The sequence below is a fragment of the Salvelinus fontinalis genome, chromosome 19, assembly GCF_029448725.1.
Source record: "Salvelinus fontinalis isolate EN_2023a chromosome 19, ASM2944872v1, whole genome shotgun sequence".
Lineage (NCBI taxonomy): Eukaryota > Metazoa > Chordata > Actinopteri > Salmoniformes > Salmonidae > Salvelinus > Salvelinus fontinalis.
Genome location: NC_074683.1, coordinates 50910180 through 50929985, shown reverse-complemented (window position 1 = coordinate 50929985; position 19806 = coordinate 50910180). Strand labels below are relative to the sequence as shown.

At 48.9% G+C, this 19806-nt stretch overlaps 1 protein-coding gene across 5 annotated transcripts in view; it reads left to right on the top strand.

Moving 5' to 3' along the window:
- Window positions 1–19806, top strand: part of raph1a (Ras association (RalGDS/AF-6) and pleckstrin homology domains 1a) — a 251460-nt gene that overhangs the window by 24861 nt on the left and 206793 nt on the right. For all 5 annotated transcript variants that reach the window (XR_008753629.1, XR_008753627.1, XR_008753628.1 and 2 more), the window contains exon 2: window positions 9614–9689. The gene's annotated coding sequence lies outside the window, so the exon portion shown is untranslated. The remainder of the gene's footprint in view (window positions 1–9613; window positions 9690–19806) is intronic.

Genomic DNA, 19806 nt, shown 5'->3' with positions numbered 1-19806 from the left:
AACCAGATGTATTGACCTTAGTGGGAAATCCAACCAGATGTATTGACCTTAGTGGGGAATCCAACCAGATGTATTGACCTTAGTGGGGAATCCAACCAGATGTATTGACCTTAGTGGGGAATCCAACCAGATGTATTGACCTTAGTGGGGAATCCAACCAGATGTATTGACCTTAGTGGGGAATCCAACCAGATGTATTGACCTTAGTGGGGAATCCAACCAGATGTATTGACCTTAGTGGGGAATCCAACCAGATGTATTGACCTTAGTGGGGAGTCCAACCAGATGTATTGACCTTAGTGGGGAATCCAACCAGATGTATTGACCTTAGTGGGGAATCCAACCAGATGTATTGACCTTAGTGGGGAATCCAACCAGATGTATTGACCTTAGTGGGGAATCCAACCAGATGTATTGACCTTAGTGGGGAATCCAACCAGATGTATTGACCTTAGTGGGGAATCCAACCAGATGTATTGACCTTAGTGGGGAATCCAACCAGATGTATTGACCTTAGTGGGGAATCCAACCAGATGTATTGACCTTAGTGGGGAATCCAACCAGATGTATTGACCTTAGTGGGGAGTCCAACCAGATGTATTGACCTTAGTGGGGAGTCCAACCAGATTTATTGACAATGTATGTAATTTGCTCAAGTTTATCATAAGACATTAACAAAATGCATCAGTGATTTATATTTCCTGCAACTTTCTGAACTGTGTGGAGGTGTGTGTGTGAGGTGTGTGTGTGAGGTATGTGTGAGGTGTGTGTGTGAGCTGTGTATGAGGTGTGTGAGGGTGTGTGTGTGTGAGATGTCTGTGAGGTGTGTGTGTGTGTGTGTGTGAGGTGTGTGTGTGTGTGTGTGAGTTGTGTGTGTCTTCCTCTGTCTAGCCGTTTGCGATGATGCTTTTGAAACCAGCATCGTCGTCTTCTGGTAGATGGATGGGTTTTTCCCCAAAAACCTCAATTAAATGTTAACAACAAAGTAACCAGTGCTTTACCTGGCAGAATGATATCATGAGTATTTTCATTTAACCAGTGGGTATTTGTTTTGCAAACTCTACCATCACGTGTGCTACAAAAACCCAGCTAAACAACCTCTTGCTAAACAGCCTCTTGCGAGGTGCTCACTGGAATTAAAGGGTAACTTAGCACATCACAAGTAGAAAGTTGTAGAAATGAAAACAAAACAAAATATTCACTAGAGGTGAACTTCCATCATGTATAGGAGAGGGGCAGGAAGTCGACTGGTTGACTAGGGTCAAGGTGAACTTCCATCGTGTATAGGAGAGGGGCAGGAAGTCGACTGGCTGACTAGGGTCAAGGTGAACTTCCATCGTGTATAGGAGAGGGGCAGGAAGTCGACTGGCTGACTAGGGTCAAGGTGAACTTCCATTGTGTATAGGAGGGGCAGGAAGTCGACTGGCTGACTAGGCTCAAGGTGAATTTCCATCGTGTATAGGAGAGGGGCAGGAAGTCGACTGGCTGACACGGGTCAAGGTGAACTTCGAACGTGTATAGGAGAGGGGCAGGAAGTCGACTGGCTGACACGGGTCAAGGTGAACTTCCATCATGTATAGGAGAGGGGCAGGAAGTCGACTGGCTGACACGGGTCAAGGTGAACTTCCATCATGTATAGGAGAGGGGCAGGAAGTCGACTGGCTGACACGGGTCAAGGTGAACTTCCATCATGTATAGGAGAGGGGCAGGAAGTCGACTGGCTGACACGGGTCAAGGTGAACTTCCATCATGTATAGGAGAGGGGCAGGAAGTCGACTGGCTGACACGGGTCAAGGTGAACTTCCATCATGTATAGGAGAGGGGCAGGAAGTCGACTGGCTGACACGGGTCAAGGTGAACTTCCATCATGTATAGGAGAGGGGCAGGAAGTCGACTGGCTGACACGGGTCAAGGTGAACTTCATCATGTATAGGAGAGGGGCAGGAAGTCGACTGGCTGACACGGGTCAAGGTGAACTTCCATCATGTATAGGAGAGGGGCAGGAAGTCGACTGGCTGACACGGGTCAAGGTGAACTTCCATCATGTATAGGAGAGGGGCAGGAAGTCGACTGGCTGACACGGGTCAAGGTGAACTTCCATCATGTATAGGAGAGGGGCAGGAAGTCGACTGGCTGACACGGGTCAAGGTGAACTTCCATCATGTATAGGAGAGGGGCAGGAAGTCGACTGGCTGACACGGGTCAAGGTGAACTTCCATCATGTATAGGAGAGGGGCAGGAAGTCGACTGGCTGACACGGGTCAAGGTGAACTTCCATCATGTATAGGAGAGGGGCAGGAAGTCGACTGGCTGACACGGGTCAAGGTGAACTTCCATCATGTATAGGAGAGGGGCAGGAAGTCGACTGGCTGACACGGGTCAAGGTGAACTTCCATCATGTATAGGAGAGGGGCAGGAAGTCGACTGGCTGACACGGGTCAAGGTGAACTTCCATCATGTATAGGAGAGGGGCAGGAAGTCGACTGGCTGACACGGGCCAAGGTGAACTTCCATCATGTATAGGAGAGGGGCAGGAAGTCGACTGGCTGACACGGGTCAAGGTGAACTTCCATCATGTATAGGAGAGGGGCAGGAAGTCGACTGGCTGACACGGGTCAAGGTGAACTTCCATCATGTATAGGAGAGGGGCAGGAAGTCGACTGGCTGACACGGGCCAAGGTGAACTTCCATCATGTATAGGAGAGGGGCAGGAAGTCGACTGGCTGACACGGGCCAAGGTGAACTTCCATCATGTATAGGAGAGGGGCAGGAAGTCGACTGGCTGACACGGGTCAAGGTGAACTTCCATCATGTATAGGAGAGGGGCAGGAAGTCGACTGGCTGACACGGGTCAAGGTGAACTTCCATCATGTATAGGAGAGGGGCAGGAAGTCGACTGGCTGACACGGGTCAAGGTGAACTTCCATCATGTATAGGAGAGGGGCAGGAAGTCGACTGGCTGACACGGTTCAAGGTGAACTTCCATCATGTATAGGAGAGGGGCAGGAAGTCGACTGGCTGACACGGGTCAAGGTGAACTTCCATCATGTATAGGAGAGGGGCAGGAAGTCGACTGGCTGACACGGGTCAAGGTGAACTTCCATCATGTATAGGAGAGGGGCAGGAAGTCGACTGGCTGACACGGGTCAAGGTGAACTTCCATCATGTATAGGAGAGGGGCAGGAAGTCGACTGGCTGACACGGGTCAAGGTGAACTTCCATCATGTATAGGAGAGGGGCAGGAAGTCGACTGGCTGACACGGGTCAAGGTGAACTTCCATCATGTATAGGAGAGGGGCAGGAAGTCGACTGGCTGACACGGGTCAAGGTGAACTTCCATCATGTATAGGAGAGGGGCAGGAAGTCGACTGGCTGACACGGGTCAAGGTGAACTTCCATCATGTATAGGAGAGGGGCAGGAAGTCGACTGGCTGACACGGGTCAAGGTGAACTTCCATCATGTATAGGAGAGGGGCAGGAAGTCGACTGGCTGACACGGGTCAAGGTGAACTTCCATCATGTATAGGAGAGGGGCAGGAAGTCGACTGGCTGACACGGGTCAAGGTGAACTTCCATCATGTATAGGAGAGGGGCAGGAAGTCGACTGGCTGACACGGGTCAAGGTGAACTTCCATCATGTATAGGAGAGGGGCAGGAAGTCGACTGGCTGACACGGGTCAAGGTGAACTTCCATCATGTATAGGAGAGGGGCAGGAAGTCGACTGGCTGACACGGGTCAAGGTGAACTTCCATCATGTATAGGAGAGGGGCAGGAAGTCGACTGGCTGACACGGGTCAAGGTGAACTTCCATCATGTATAGGAGAGGGGCAGGAAGTCGACTGGCTGACACGGGTCAAGGTGAACTTCCATCATGTATAGGAGAGGGGCAGGAAGTCGACTGGCTGACTAGGGTCAATTAAACCACCATTTCTTTCAAATAAATAGCATGCAGAGATAAAATGCAGATTTTTTTTTAAAAGCATCACTTCTCGTTTATTTTTATTTTATTCAGCAATGATGCCAGACTCTGATACAACTTGCTTAGGCAGGGAATTAAAGGAATTTCCACGCTTTCCAAAATGTAGGTCATTACCTAATTTGAAGGTCTGTGTCGAATTTGAATCGGGTTTTTAGGGCGGTGCTAAAGTGATCTTCAGAAGTAAACAGCGACTTTGAGAGTCATGATCACTAACAGTGATGACGCAATAAATAACTAGGTATCCCCCCCTTACCCCCGTCACTGCCCATTTCTTGTTTTTAAACGATGGGAGAAGTGCTACACCTGGTGGAGAGAGATTGTAAGACAGAAATAGTTGCTTTATGCGTGCTGTACGTTACGACATGACACGTCACGATGTAACGGAGGGTCCGTTTTCTCGCCCCATTCCATTCTGTGTTAACTAACCTCCAGACGAGCTTCAATGCCATACAACTCTCCTTCCGTGGCCTCCAACTGCTTTTAAACACTAGTAAAACTAAATGCCTGCTCTTCAACCGATCGCTACCCGCACCTGCCCGCCCGTCCAGCATCACTACTCTGGACGGTTCTGACTTGTGGACAACTACAAATACCTAACTTATTATATGTGGACAACTACAAATACCTAGGTGTCTGGTTAGACTGTAAACTCTCCTTCCAGACTCACATTAAGCATCTCCAATCCAAAATTAAATCTAGAATCGGCTTCCTATATCGCAACAAAGCCTCCTTCACTCACGCTGCCGAACATACCCTCGTAAAACTAACTATCCTACCGATCCTCGACTTCGGTGATGTCATTTACAAAATAGCCTCCAACACTCTACTCAGCAAATTGGATGCAGTCTATCACAGTGCCATCCGTTTTGTCACCAAAGCCCCATCCACTACCCACCACTGCGACCTGTATGCGCTCGTTTCGCCTATTTATTGCCTCACCTCCTTACGCCATGTGCACACACTGTGTACATATATAGACTTCTATTGTATTATTGACTGTATGTTTGTTTATTCCATGTGTAACTCTGTGTTGTTGTTTGTGTCGAACTGCTTTGCTTTATCTTGGCCAGGTCGCAGTTATAAATGAGAACGTGTTCTCAACTAGTCTACCTGGTTAAATAAAGGTGTTCTCAACTGGTCTACCTGGTTAAATAAAGGTGTTCTCAACTTGCCTACCTGGTTAAATAAAGGTGTTCTCAACTAGCCTACCTGGTTAAATAAAGGTGTTCTCAACTAGCCTACCTGGTTAAATAAAGGTGTTCTCAACTGGCCTACCTGGTTAAATAAAGGTGTTCTCAACTAGCCTACCTGGTTAAATAAAGGTGTTCTCAACTAGCCTACCTGGTTAAATAAAGGTGTTCTCAACTGGCCTACCTGGTTAAATAAAGGTGTTCTCAACTGGCCTACCTGGTTAAATAAAGGTGTTCTCAACTAGCCTACCTGGTTAAATAAAGGTGTTCTCAACTGGCCTACCTGGTTAAATAAAGGTGTTCTCAACTAGTCTACCTGGTTAAATAAAGGTGTTCTCAACTAGCCTACCTGGTTAAATAAAGGTGTTCTCAACTAGCCTACCTGGTTAAATAAAGGTGTTCTCAACTAGCCTACCTGGTTAAATAAAGGTGTTCTCAACTAGCCTACCTGGTTAAATAAAGGTGTTCTCAACTAGCCTACCTGGTTAAATAAAGGTGTTCTCAACTAGCCTACCTGGTTAAATAAAGGTGTTCTCAACTGGCCTACCTGGTTAAATAAAGGTGTTCTCAACTAGCCTACCTGGTTAAATAAAGGTGTTCTCAACTGGCCTACCTGGTTAAATAAAGGTGTTCTCAACTGGCCTACCTGGTTAAATAAAGGTGTTCTCAACTAGCCTACCTGGTTAAATAAAGGTGTTCTCAACTGGCCTACCTGGTTAAATAAAGGTGTTCTCAACTAGCCTACCTGGTTAAATAAAGGTGTTCTCAACTAGCCTACCTGGTTAAATAAAGGTGTTCTCAACTGGCCTACCTGGTTAAATAAAGGTGTTCTCAACTAGCCTACCTGGTTAAATAAAGGTGTTCTCAACTGGCCTACCTGGTTAAATAAAGGTGTTCTCAACTAGCCTACCTGGTTAAATAAAGGTGTTCTCAACTAGCCTACCTGGTTAAAAACAGGTGAAATACAATACTCTGTCACTCCCTTGTATACCCTATTTGCCCACATAATTGATTGAGTCCAAATTTGCATTATTATTATTATTATATATATTTTACTTCATAGGATTAATGTTATATTAAATATAGTACCTTGTATCCCATTTGGTCCAAACGTGTTGTCTAACAATGAGTTAGACATAAGGAATCCAATGGACAGTCAAAAGACACTCACGGACCCCCCCACACCAAATGGCCCCTGTTCAGAGAACCGGGACGGAGCTGCAGGGGCTCACTGTTGTTATATGGTAGTCTGTCTGTGTCGTGTATTTTAGGTTATATGGTAGTCTGTCTGTGTCGTGTACTTTAGGTTATATGGTAGTCTGTCTGTGTCGTGTATTTTAGGTTATATGGTAGTCTGTCTGTGTCGTGTATTTTAGGTTATATGGTAGTCTGTCTGTGTCGTGTATTTTAGGTTATATGGTAGTCTGTCTGTGTCGTGTACTTTAGGTTATATGGTAGTCTGTCTGTGTCGTGTATTTTAGGTTATATGGTAGTCTGTCTGTGTCGTGTACTTTAGGTTATATGGTAGTCTGTCTGTGTCGTGTACTTTAGGTTATATGGTAGTCTGTCTGTGTCGTGTACTTTAGGTTATATGGTAGTCTGTCTGTGTCGTGTATTTTAGGTTATATGGTAGTCTGTCTGTGTCGTGTACTTTAGGTTATATGGTAGTCTGTCTGTGTCGTGTATTTTAGGTTATATGGTAGTCTGTCTGTGTCGTGTATTTTAGGTTATATGGTAGTCTGTCTGTGTCGTGTACTTTAGGTTATATGGTAGTCTGTCTGTGTCGTGTACTTTAGGTTATATGGTAGTCTGTCTGTGTCGTGTACTTTAGGTTAAATGGTAGTCTGTCTGTGTCGTGTATTTTAGGTTATATGGTAGTCTGTCTGTGTCGTGTACTTTAGGTTATATGGTAGTCTGTCTGTGTCGTGTATTTTAGGTTATATGGTAGTCTGTCTGTGTCGTGTATTTTAGGTTATATGGTAGTCTGTCTGTGTCGTGTATTTTAGGTTATATGGTAGTCTGTCTGTGTCGTGTACTTTAGGTTATATGGTAGTCTGTCTGTGTCGTGTACTTTAGGTTATATGGTAGTCTGTCTGTGTCGTGTACTTTAGGTTATATGGTAGTCTGTCTGTGTCGTGTACTTTAGGTTATATGGTAGTCTGTCTGTGTCGTGTACTTTAGGTTATATGGTAGTCTGTCTGTGTCGTGTATTTTAGGTTATATGGTAGTCTGTCTGTGTCGTGTACTTTAGGTTATATGGTAGTCTGTCTGTGTCGTGTATTTTAGGTTATATGGTAGTCTGTCTGTGTCGTGTACTTTAGGTTATATGGTAGTCTGTCTGTGTCGTGTACTTTAGGTTATATGGTAGTCTGTCTGTGTCGTGTACTTTAGGTTATATGGTAGTCTGTCTGTGTCGTGTATTTTAGGTTATATGGTAGTCTGTCTGTGTCGTGTATTTTAGGTTATATGGTAGTCTGTCTGTGTCGTGTATTTTAGGTTATATGGTAGTCTGTCTGTGTCGTGTACTTTAGGTTATATGGTAGTCTGTCTGTGTCGTGTATTTTAGGTTATATGGTAGTCTGTCTGTGTCGTGTACTTTAGGTTAAATGGTAGTCTGTCTGTGTCGTGTATTTTAGGTTATCTGCTCCGCCCTGGGCTCTGTGTGTGTGTGTGTGTGTTTGTGTGTGTGTGTGTGTGTGTGTCGTCTGAGAGCTACCCTGAGCTGTCAGTCATGTCATTTGAGTGAGAAAGCTCGTCTCTCTCTGTTACCGTTAGGAATGAGTATGTGGGGAAATTACACTGAAACACTTTAAAATGTATACCAAACAAAACCCATTGATTTCAAAGTTGAACAAAGCGTCCGACTCTATACTGTAGTTAGCGGCTGTCAAGCTGTTTATTTATGTTTCTCGTCTCCATGGCCACGGCCTTGCGCCTTCAGAGACGATGTCTGGTTTCTCCGTTTAGACAAAACATTCTGCAGACAGATGCTGGCCTGTCATGGTCCCCTGTTTGTATGTAGCAGACAGATGCTGGTCTGTCATGGTCCCCTGTTTGTATGTAGCAGACATGCTGGCCTGTCATGGTCCCCTGTTTGTATGTAGCAGACAGAGAGACTGGTCTGTCATGGTCCCCTGTTTGTATGTAGCAGACAGAGATGCTGGTCTGTCATGGTCCCCTGTTTGTATGTAGCAGACAGAGAATACTGGTCTGTCATGGTCCCCTGTTTGTATGTATGTAGCAGACAGAGAATACTGGTCTGTCATGGTCCCCTGTTTGTATGTAGCAGACAGAGAATACTGGTCTGTCATGGTCCCCTGTTTGTTTGTATGTAGCAGACAGAGAATACTGGTCTGTCATGGTCCCCTGTTTGTATGTATGTAGCAGACAGAGAATACTGGTCTGTCATGGTCCCCTGTTTGTATGTAGCAGACAGAGAATACTGGTCTGTCATGGTCCCCTGTTTGTATGTAGCAGACAGAGATGCTGGTCTGTCATGGTCCTCTGTTTGTATGTAGCAGACAGAGAATACTGGTCTGTCATGGTCCCCTGTTTGTATGTAGCAGACAGAGATGCTGGTCTGTCATGGTCCCCTGTTTGTATGTAGCAGACAGAGGATACTGGTCTGTCATGGTCCCCTGTTTGTTTGTATGTAGCAGACAGAGATGCTGGCCTGTCATGGTCCCCTGTTTGTATGTATGTAGCAGACAGAGAATACTGGTCTGTCATGGTCCCCTGTTTGTTTGTATGTAGCAGACAGAGAATACTGGTCTGTCATGGTCCCCTGTTTGTTTGTATGTAGCAGACAGAGAATACTGGTCTGTCATGGTCCCCTGTTTGTATGTAGCAGACAGAGATACTGGTCTGTCATGGTCCCCTGTTTGTTTGTAGCAGACAGATGCTGGCCTGTCATGGTCCCCTGTTTGTTTGTAGCAGACAGACATACAGTACCAGTCAAAAGTTTAGAACAGGCCCAACCCCCACTATTACACCTGCCCAAGCCCCAACCTGCGACCTAAGAGGTACAGGTCCAGTCAAAAGTTTGGACACACCTACTCATTCAAGGGTTTTTCTTTATTTTTACTATTTTCTACGTTGTAGAATACTAGTGAAGATATCGAAACTATGAAATAACACATATGGAATCACGTAGTAACCAAAAAAAGTGTTAAACAAATCAAAATATATTTTAGATTCTTCAAAGTAGCCACCCTTTGCCTTGATGACAGCTTTTGCACACTCTTGGCATTCTCTCAACCAGTTTCATGAGGTAGTCACGTGGAATGCATTTCAATTAACATTCTACCCTTCAAATATGTGTCCAGTAACAGTTGGATTCAGCAGAAAGCAGAGGGGATAAAGTGGATTGATATTGAACGTTGATTTAGTGTGCTGCACTCTGAAATAATGAAGTTCCTCTCTTCTGTTCCTTCCTCCTTTCAGGGTGAACTATCGTGTTGTTTCCTGCCAGACCTTAGTGGGCAGTGAGCTCGGCTGTCTAGCTATACTACACCAAAAGGTAAGAACTGTAGTAGTGTTTTTTTATACAGCTCTTATTCTGTACACACGGACACACACACGATCCATCCGACCACGGCCCATCTCTCTTACTATTTCCATACCCAGTCGTCCCGTTACGCCCGTTTCACTTTCCTCTGTACTGAATATTTCCACTCCGAAGGGTCTCGAGTGTTCCGAGAGATTTTCTGTCTGTGTGGGAAAACAACATGCTTCAGGGTAGAATAAATTGGAGGCTAAAGACTTAGCCAACTCCAACGGTACAGTACACCAAGGCTGTGTGCCAACTGGCACCCAATTGTCTATATGGCCCTATGGGGAAAAGTAGTGCACTATATAGGGACAAGTGTGAAATTCGTGATGCATCCCTATAAATGAAGGAACCTCCAGACTAGATAACTGTTACTGTGGTTTGAAGTGGGACGTTTGGAAACCAGGCTAGACTGTAGGAGTTGGTTTGGTGGGTGTTGCCCTGTGGCTGTGAAGTGGTGCTGTGTGGGACGTTTGGAAACCAGGCTAGACTGTAGGAGTTGGTTTGGTGGGTGTTGTCCTGTGGCTGTGAAGTGGGACGTTTGGAAACCAGGCTAGACTGTAGGAGTTGGTTTGGTGGGTGTTGTCCTGTGGCTGTGAAGTGGGACGTTTGGAAACCAGGCTAGACTGTAGGAGTTGGTTTGGTGGGTGTTGCCCTGTGGCTGTGAAGTGGTGCTGTGTGGGACGTTTGGAAACCAGGCTAGACTGTAGGAGTTGGTTTGGTGGGTGTTGCCCTGTGGCTGTGAAGTGGGACGTTTGGAAACCAGGCTAGACTAGTAGGAGTTGGTTTGGTGGGTGTTGTCCTGTGGCTGTGAAGTGGGACGTTTGGAAACCAGGCTAGACTCTAGGAGTTGGTTTGGTGGGTGTTGCCCTGTGGCTGTGTGGAACGTTTGGAAACCAGGCTAGACTAGGAGTTGGTTTGGTGGGTGTTGTCCTGTGGCTGTGAAGTGGGACGTTTGGAAACCAGGCTAGACTGTAGGAGTTGGTTTGGTGGGTGTTGTCCTGTGGCTGTGAAGTGGGACGTTTGGAAACCAGGCTAGACTGTAGGAGTTGGTTTGGTGGGTGTTGTCCTGTGGCTGTGAAGTGGGACGTTTGGAAACCAGGCTAGACTGTAGGAGTTGGTTTGGTGGGTGTTGCCCTGTGGCTGTGATGTGGTGCTGTGTGGGACGTTTGGAAACCAGGCTAGACTGTAGGAGTTGGTTTGGTGGGTGTTGCCCTGTGGCTGTGAAGTGGGACGTTTGGAAACCAGGCTAGACTATAGGAGTTGGTTTGGTGGGTGTTGCCCTATGGCTGTGTAGTGGTGCTGTGTGGGATGTTTGGAAACCAGGCTAGACTGTAGGAGTTGGTTTGGTGGGTGTTGCCCTGTGGCTGTGAAGTGGAAGCAGAGATGAGTCTAGCCGTCTTCCTGGGCCTGGGCGTAGCCGTCTTCCCGGGGCCTGGGCGTAGCCGTCTTCCCGGGGCCTGGGCGTAGCCGTCTTCCCGGGGCCTGGGCGTAGCCGTCTTCCCGGGGCCTGGGCGTAGCCGTCTTCCCGGGGCCTGGGCGTAGCCGTCTTCCCGGGGCCTGGGCGTAGCCGTCTTCCCGGGGCCTGGGCGTAGCCGTCTTCCCGGGGCCTGGGCGTAGCCGTCTTCCCGGGGCCTGGGCGTAGCCGTCTTCCCGGGGCCTGGGCGTAGCCGTCTTCCCGGGGCCTGGGCGTAGCCGTCTTCCCGGGGCCTGGGCGTAGCCGTCTTCCCGGGGCCTGGGCGTAGCCGTCTTCCCGGGGCCTGGGCGTAGCCGTCTTCCCGGGGCCTGGGCGTAGCCGTCTTCCCGGGGCCTGGGCGTAGCCGTCTTCCCGGGGCCTGGGCGTAGCCGTCTTCCCGGGGCCTGGGCGTAGCCGTCTTCCCGGGGCCTGGGCGTAGCCGTCTTCCCGGGGCCGGGCGTAGCCGTCTTCCCGGGCGTAGCCGTCTTCCTGGGCCTGGGCGTAGGGCTTGAGACTGCGCCTTAGGGCATTAGAGGCAGCTCTACAAGGCCAGCAAGGGAGTGTGGGTGAACAGGATGCAGGGGGAAACTCCTGTAGTTACTGGAGCCAGAGACTGTTAGGGGACCGAATGCAGGGGAAGCTACAGTAGGAAGTTTCCTGTAGTTACTGGAGCCAGAGACTGTTAGGGGACCGGATGCAGGGGAAGCTACAGTAGGAAGTTTCCTGTAGTTACTGGAGCCAGAGACTGTTAGGGGACCGGATGCAGGGGAAGCTACAGTAGGAAGTTTCGTGTAGTTACTGGAGCCAGAGACTGTTAGGGGACCGGATGCAGGGGAAGCTACAGTAGGACGTTTCCTGTAGTTACTGGAACCAGAGACTGTTAGGGGACCGGATGCAGGGGAAGCTACAGTAGGAAGTTTCCTGTTGTTACTGGAGCCAGAGACTGTTAGGGGACCGGATGCAGGGGAAGCTACAGTAGGAAGTTTCCTGTAGTTACTGGAGCCAGAGACTGTTAGGGGACCGGATGCAGGGGAAGCTACAGTAGGAAGTTTCGTGTAGTTACTGGAGCCAGAGACTGTTAGGGGACCGGATGCAGGGGAAGCTACAGTAGGACGTTTCCTGTAGTTACTGGAACCAGAGACTGTTAGGGGACCGGATGCAGGGGAAGCTACAGTAGGAAGTTTCCTGTTGTTACTGGAGCCAGAGACTGTTAGGGGACCGGATGCAGGGGAAGCTACAGTAGGAAGTTTCCTGTTGCAATAAACTCCCTAAGCAACAGGATCATTCCCAGTAACACTACACCTGTTTAGCCTGTTATCTATTCACGTGATAATGCCCGAGAAGCCGGCCCTCGACTTTGTCTCAGACCTAACACCCGTGGCAATATATCCTCCTAACACCGGCTTCTAGGGCATTATCACTTTTATACAACAGGTTACCAACATATTTTAAATAATGATTTACATATTTTTATACATTTATTCATACTATTTCATCCTTCCACAAGATATAGTCCCGACACAAATCTAGGGTTGTCTACCCATGCCCGGGTGGTTGTTCGTGCCATCGGTTTGGTTGCCAGAGACGCGACCCAGTCGTTCAGTCTTTTAATTTTTTTCCCTGTATCTGTGGACGCGACCCAGTCGTTCGTTCTAAATGTTCCATTGCCAAGTACTGGCAACATTCTGATCCCTTGCTAGCTAGCCATCTACGGCTAACTTACAGTCACGTCAAACGGTGCAGACAGAACTACAGGAGCTGCGTTTTGTTTCAGCTGTTTTTCTAGAGACATTTTAGTTGGATACATTCATAACAATGAGCTGTGATTTCACCTGGAGTAGAAAATGTGCTCTCTCTCGTTAGGACACTGTTGTTCAGAGGAGCTAGCCAGCAACACAGCCAGCAACACAGCTAACAACACAGCTAACAACACAGCCAACAACACAGCTAACACAGCCAACAACACAGCTAACAACACAGCCAACAACACAGCTAACACAGCCAACAACACAGCCAGCAACACAGCCAGCAACACAGCCAACAACACAGCCAGCAACACAGCCAACAACACAGCCAGCAACACAGCTAACAACACAGCCAGCAACACAGCTAACAACACAGCCAGCAACACAGCTAACAACACAGCCAACAACACAGCCAACAACACAGCCAACAACACAGCCAACAACACAGCTAACAACACAGCTAACAACACAGCTAGCAACACAGCCAACAACACAGCCAACAACACAGCCAACAACACAGCTAACAACACAGCCAGCAACACAGCCAACAACACAGCCAACAACACAGCTAACAACACAGCCAATAACACAGCCAACAACACAGCCAACACCACAGCCACCAACACAGCCAGCAACACAGCCAACAACACAGCCGACAACACAGCCGACAACACAGCCAACAACACAGCCAACAACACAGCTAGCAACACAGCCAACAACACAGCCAACAACACAGCCAACAACACAGCCAACAACACAGCCAACAACACAGCCAGCAACACAGCCAACAACACAGCTGACAACACAGCCGACAACACAGCCGACAACACAGCCGACAACACAGCCGACAACACAGCCGACAACACAGCCGACAACACAGCCAGCAACACAGCCAGCAACACAGCTAGCAACACAGCTAGCAACACAGCTAGCAACACAGCCAACAACACAGCCAACAACACAGCCAACAACACAGCCAACAACACAGCCAACAACACAGCCAACAACACGGCCAACAACACAGCCGACAACACAGCCAACAACACAGCCAACAACACAGCCAGCAACACAGCCGACAACACAGCCAGCAACACAGCCAGCAGCACAGCTAACAACACAGCTAACAACACAGCTAACACAGCCAGCAACACAGCCAACACAGCCAACACAGCCAACAACACAGCTAACAACACAGCTAACAACACAGCTAACAACACAGCTAACAACACAGCTAACACAGCTAACAACACAGCTAACAACACAGCTAACAACACAGCTAACACAGCCAGCAACACAGCCAGCAACACGGCCAACAACACGGCTGACAACACAGCCGACAACACGGCCAGCAACACAGCCAACAACACAGCCGACAACACAGCCAACAACACAGCTAACAACACAGCTAACAACACAGCCAGCAACACAGCTAACAACACAGCCAACAACACAGCCAGCAGCACAGCTAACAACACAGCTAACAACACAGCTAACAACACAGCCAGCAACACAGCTAACAACACAGCCAGCAACACAGCCAGCAACACAGTCAACAACACAGCCAGCAACACAGCCAGCAACACAGCCAACAACACAGCTAACAACACAGCCAGCAACACAGCCAGCAACACAGCCAGCAACACAGCCAACAACACAGCTAACAACACAGCTAACAACACAGCCAGCAACACAGCCAGCAACACAGCCAACAACACAGCCAGCAGCACAGCTAACAACACAGCTAACAACACAGCTAACAACACAGCCAGCAACACAGCTAACAACACAGCCAGCAACACAGCCAGCAACACAGTCAACAACACAGCCAGCAACACAGCCAGCAACACAGCCAACAACACAGCTAACAACACAGCTAACAACACAGCCAGCAACACAGCCAGCAACACAGCCAACAACACAGCCGACAACACAGCTGACAACACAGCTAACAACACAGCCAGCAACACAGCCGACAACACAGCCAACAACACAGCTAACAACACAGCCAACAACACAGCCAACAACACAACCAACAACACAGCCAACAACACAGATAACAACACAGCCAACAACACAGATAACAACACAGCCAACAACACAGCCAACAACACAGCCAGCAACACAGCCAACAACACAACCAACAACACAGCCAACAACACAGCCAACAACACAGCCAACAACACAGCCAACAACACAGCCAACAACACAGCCAACAACACAGCCAACAACACAGCCAGCAACACAGCCAGCAACACAGCCGGCAACACAGCCAACAACACAGCCAACAACACAGCCAACAACACAGCCAACAACACAGCCAACAACACAGCCAACAACACAGCCAACAACACAGCCAACAACACAGCCAACAACACATCTAACAACACAGCCAACAACACAGCTAACAACACAGCCAACAACACAGCCAGCAACACAGTCAACAACACAGCCAACACAGTCAACAACACAGCTATCAACACAGCCAACAACACAGCCAACAACACAGTCAACAACACATCTAACAACACAGCCGACAACACAGCCAGCAACACAGCCTACAACACAGCTAGCACAGCCAACAACACAGCCAACAACACAGCCAACACAGCCGACAACACAGCCAGCAACACAGCTAACAACACAGCCAACACAATCACTTCAAACTGAAGCTGGGAAGACTACAAACTAGCCGTACGTCGTCTCATTTGACCTGTTTTCTATTGATAGTTCTTTGTATGTTATCCATAAAAATGATGCTGATTCATTTAATTTGACTGGCTGAGAAAAGCTGCCTGCCTGTCTCTGTCTCATCCCAACACGTTCATTACTATGGAACATAATAACCTGCCCAGGGACTGCAGTTGAAAATTTGCCAGCTGGCTAAAACCTTTTAGTGAAATGTTGATTAATGTGCACTGTCCCGGTAAAAATAAACTCAAACATCTGGAGCTTGAATTTGAATATTGAAACAATGTTGCAAATGTTAGAGGGACACTTTTTATACATTATCTTTTTATACATTATCTTTTTATACAGTATCTTTTTATACAGTATCTTTTTATACAGTATCTTTTTATACATTATCTTTTTATACATTATCTTTTTATACATTATCTCTGCTGTTGAAAACGAAATGCTACACTAAAAGATCATGTCTGGATGCTTTTTAAAGTGGAGATCAAGTTTATAAATTGCCTGGCTGGGCTGATGAGACAGTGGATTGTGATGTCAGATGGAACCGAGTTAATAAGCATTTTAACGTCATAGATGTATGAATGTGATTTTTATTTTTTTATTATGATTTTTATTTTTTACCAATCATCATTCACGATTAGACCCACCCGTTGTGTAATGGGTCAGGGAGCATAATAGGCTTTCCATCATGACTCAAACGTCAATCCCAACTAGCATATTAGTAAGAATGGCTCACTCTGTGTTCAAGAAGGTCCTTTTTCCCCCTTCATTCAGATTACAACCTCTCACTTTCGCAGGCAACAGCATAAAGGGTAAGAAGGTAGAGACAACAATACATCACGCAAAGCAGCCACAACTGTCAGTAAGAGTGTCCGAGATTGAGTCTTTGAATGAAGAGATGGAGATAAAACATTCCTGTTTTTACAGCACTTGTTTTGGTACTGCCCATATGTAGCTTTTTTTATTTGATACGTCATAGTTAAACGATCAATAATACTATTAACAAAGCTGTTCATCTTTTAATTTACATTCTGTGGAAACTATGAAAATGTAAAGCTTCTGAACTTTTGTGAAACAGCAGAGTGGAAAAATATATGACCGCTAGAAATCAACTGGATGGAGTTCAGAGATAGATGGGAGGGGTTGAGGGGAGCTGAAGGATGGGACTGGATGGTCTTCAGAGATAGATGGGAGGGGTTGAGGGGAGCTGAAGGATGGGACTGGATGGTGTTCAGAGATAGATGGGAGGGGTTGAGGGGAGCTGAAGGATGGGACTGGATGGTGTTAGGAGATAGATGGGAGGGGTTGAGGGGAGCTGAAGGATGGGACTGGATGGTGTTCAGAGATAGATGGGAGGGGTTGAGGGGAGCTGAAGGATGGGACTGGATGGTGTTCAGAGATAGATGGGAGGGGTTGAGGGGAGGATGGGACTGGATGGTGTTCAGAGATAGATGGGAGGGGTTGTGGGTAGGATGGGACTGGATGGTGGTCAGAGATAGATGGGAGGGGTTGAGGGGAGCTGAAGGATGAGATTTAAAAACAATGTCAGAATATACAATACAATGAAACGTACACACCACACACACACACACACACACACACACACACACACACACACACACACACACACACACACACACACACACACTACAATGGCTTCTGGGCTCTGCTCTTCGGGATGACAACATGGGGTTGGAGGCAGGAAGTGATGGAATGATGTCATCATTCCCTAAGGATGTTGGCTAATGGAGGAAGGGAAGTTGGCCCATTTATTCTCCTCGTCCTCGTCCTAGTCCTACTCGTTCCCCCGTCCTCCCTCATCCCCCAATTCAGTTCTCTTACATTTCACACTGCTGTTTTGCTGGCTCTGTGGAGGACTAGGGAGAGAGGTTAACTAGCAGAGTGGTGTTAGAGGCTAGCAGAGTGGTGTTAGAGGCTAGCAGAGTGGTGTTAGGGGCTAGCAGAGTGGGGTTAGGGGCTAGCAGAGTGGGGTTAGGGGCTAGCAGAGTGGGGTTAGGGGCTAGCAGAGTGGGGTTAGGGGCTAGCAGAGTGGGGTTAGGGGCTAGCAGAGTGGGGTTAGGGGCTAGCAGAGTGGGGTTAGGGGCTAGCAGAGTGGGGTTAGGGGCTAGCAGAGTGGGGTTAGGGGCTAGCAGAGTGGGGTTAGGGGCTAGCAGAGTGGGGTTAGGGGCTAGCTGTCAGAGTGGGGTTAGGGGCTAGCTGTCAGAGTGGGGTTAGGGGCTAGCTGTCAGAGTGGGGTTAGGGGCTAGCTGTCAGAGTGGGGTTAGGGGCTAGCTGTCAGAGTGGGGTTAGGGGCTAGCTGTCAGAGTGGGGTTAGGGGCTAGCTGTCAGAGTGGGGTTAGGGGCTAGCTGTCAGAGTGGGGTTAGGGGCTAGCTGTCAGAGTGGGGTTAGGGGCTAGCTGTCAGAGTGGGGTTAGGGGCTAGCTGTCAGAGTGGGGTTAGGGGCTAGCTGTCAGAGTGGGGTTAGGGGCTAGCTGTCAGAGTGGGGTTAGGGGCTAGCTGTCAGAGTGGGGTTAGGGGCTAGCTGTCAGAGTGGGGTTAGGGGCTAGCTGTCAGAGTGGGGTTAGGGGCTAGCTGTCAGAGTGGGGTTAGGGGCTAGCTGTCAGAGTGGGGTTAGGGGCTAGCTGTCAGAGTGGGGTTAGGGGCTAGCTGTCAGAGTGGGGTTAGGGGCTAGCTGTCAGAGTGGGGTTAGGGGCTAGCTGTCAGAGTGGGGTTAGGGGCTAGCTGTCAGAGTGGGGTTAGGGGCTAGCTGTCAGAGTGGGGTTAGGGGCTAGCTGTCAGAGTGGGGTTAGGGGCTAGCTGTCAGAGTGGGGTTAGGGGCTAGCTGTCAGAGTGGGGTTAGGGGCTAGCTGTCAGAGTGGGGTTAGGGGCTAGCTGTCAGAGTGGGGTTAGGGGCTAGCTGTCAGAGTGGGGTTAGGGGCTAGCTGTCAGAGTGGGGTTAGGGGCTAGCTGTCAGAGTGGGGTTAGGGGCTAGCTGTCAGAGTGGGGTTAGGGGCTAGCTGTCAGAGTGGGGTTAGGGGCTAGCTGTCAGAGTGGGGTTAGGGGCTAGCTGTCAGAGTGGGGTTAGGGGCTAGCTGTCAGAGTGGGGTTAGGGGCTAGCTGTCAGAGTGGGGTTAGGGGCTAGCTGTCAGAGTGGGGTTAGGGGCTAGCTGTCAGAGTGGGGTTAGGGGCTAGCTGTCAGAGTGGGGTTAGGGGCTAGCTGTCAGAGTGGGGTTAGGGGCTAGCTGTCAGAGTGGGGTTAGGGGCTAGCTGTCAGAGTGGGGTTAGGGGCTAGCTGTCAGAGTGGGGTTAGGGGCTAGCTGTCAGAGTGGGGTTAGGGGCTAGCTGTCAGAGTGGGGTTAGGGGCTAGCTGTCAGAGTGGGGTTAGGGGCTAGCTGTCAGAGTGGGGTTAGGGGCTAGCTGTCAGAGTGGGGTTAGGGGCTAGCTGTCAGAGTGGGGTTAGGGGCTAGCTGTCAGAGTGGGGTTAGGGGCTAGCTGTCAGAGTGGGGTTAGGGGCTAGCTGTCAGAGTGGGGTTAGGGGCTAGCTGTCAGAGTGGGGTTAGGGGCTAGCTGTCAGAGTGGGGTTAGGGGCTAGCTGTCAGAGTGGGGTTAGGGGCTAGCTGTCAGAGTGGGGTTAGGGGCTAGCTGTCAGAGTGGGGTTAGGGGCTAGCTGTCAGAGTGGGGTTAGGGGCTAGCTGTCAGAGTGGGGTTAGGGGCTAGCTGTCAGAGTGGGGTTAGGGGCTAGCTGTCAGAGTGGGGTTAGGGGCTAGCTGTCAGAGTGGGGTTAGGGGCTAGCTGTCAGAGTGGGGTTAGGGGCTAGCTGTCAGAGTGGGGTTAGGGGCTAGCTGTCAGAGTGGGGTTAGGGGCTAGCTGTCAGAGTGGGGTTAGAGGGGCTAACTATCAGAGTGGGGTTAGGGGCTAGCTGTCAGAGTGGGGTTAGGGGCTAGCTGTCAGAGTGGGGTTAGGGGCTAGCTGTCAGAGTGGGGTTAGAGGGGCTAACTATCAGAGTGGGGTTAGAGGGGCTAACTATCAGAGTGGGGTTAGAGGGGCTAGCTGAGTGTTCTCCAGTCCTCCGCTTCACCAGTGACTGGCTGTGATGCAGCTCATGGATACGTTCTGCTCTGTTGCGCTGCTCTGGCTCAGTGAATTAAGAGTGTCCCAAATGGAACCCTATTTCCTATGTTACACTACTTTA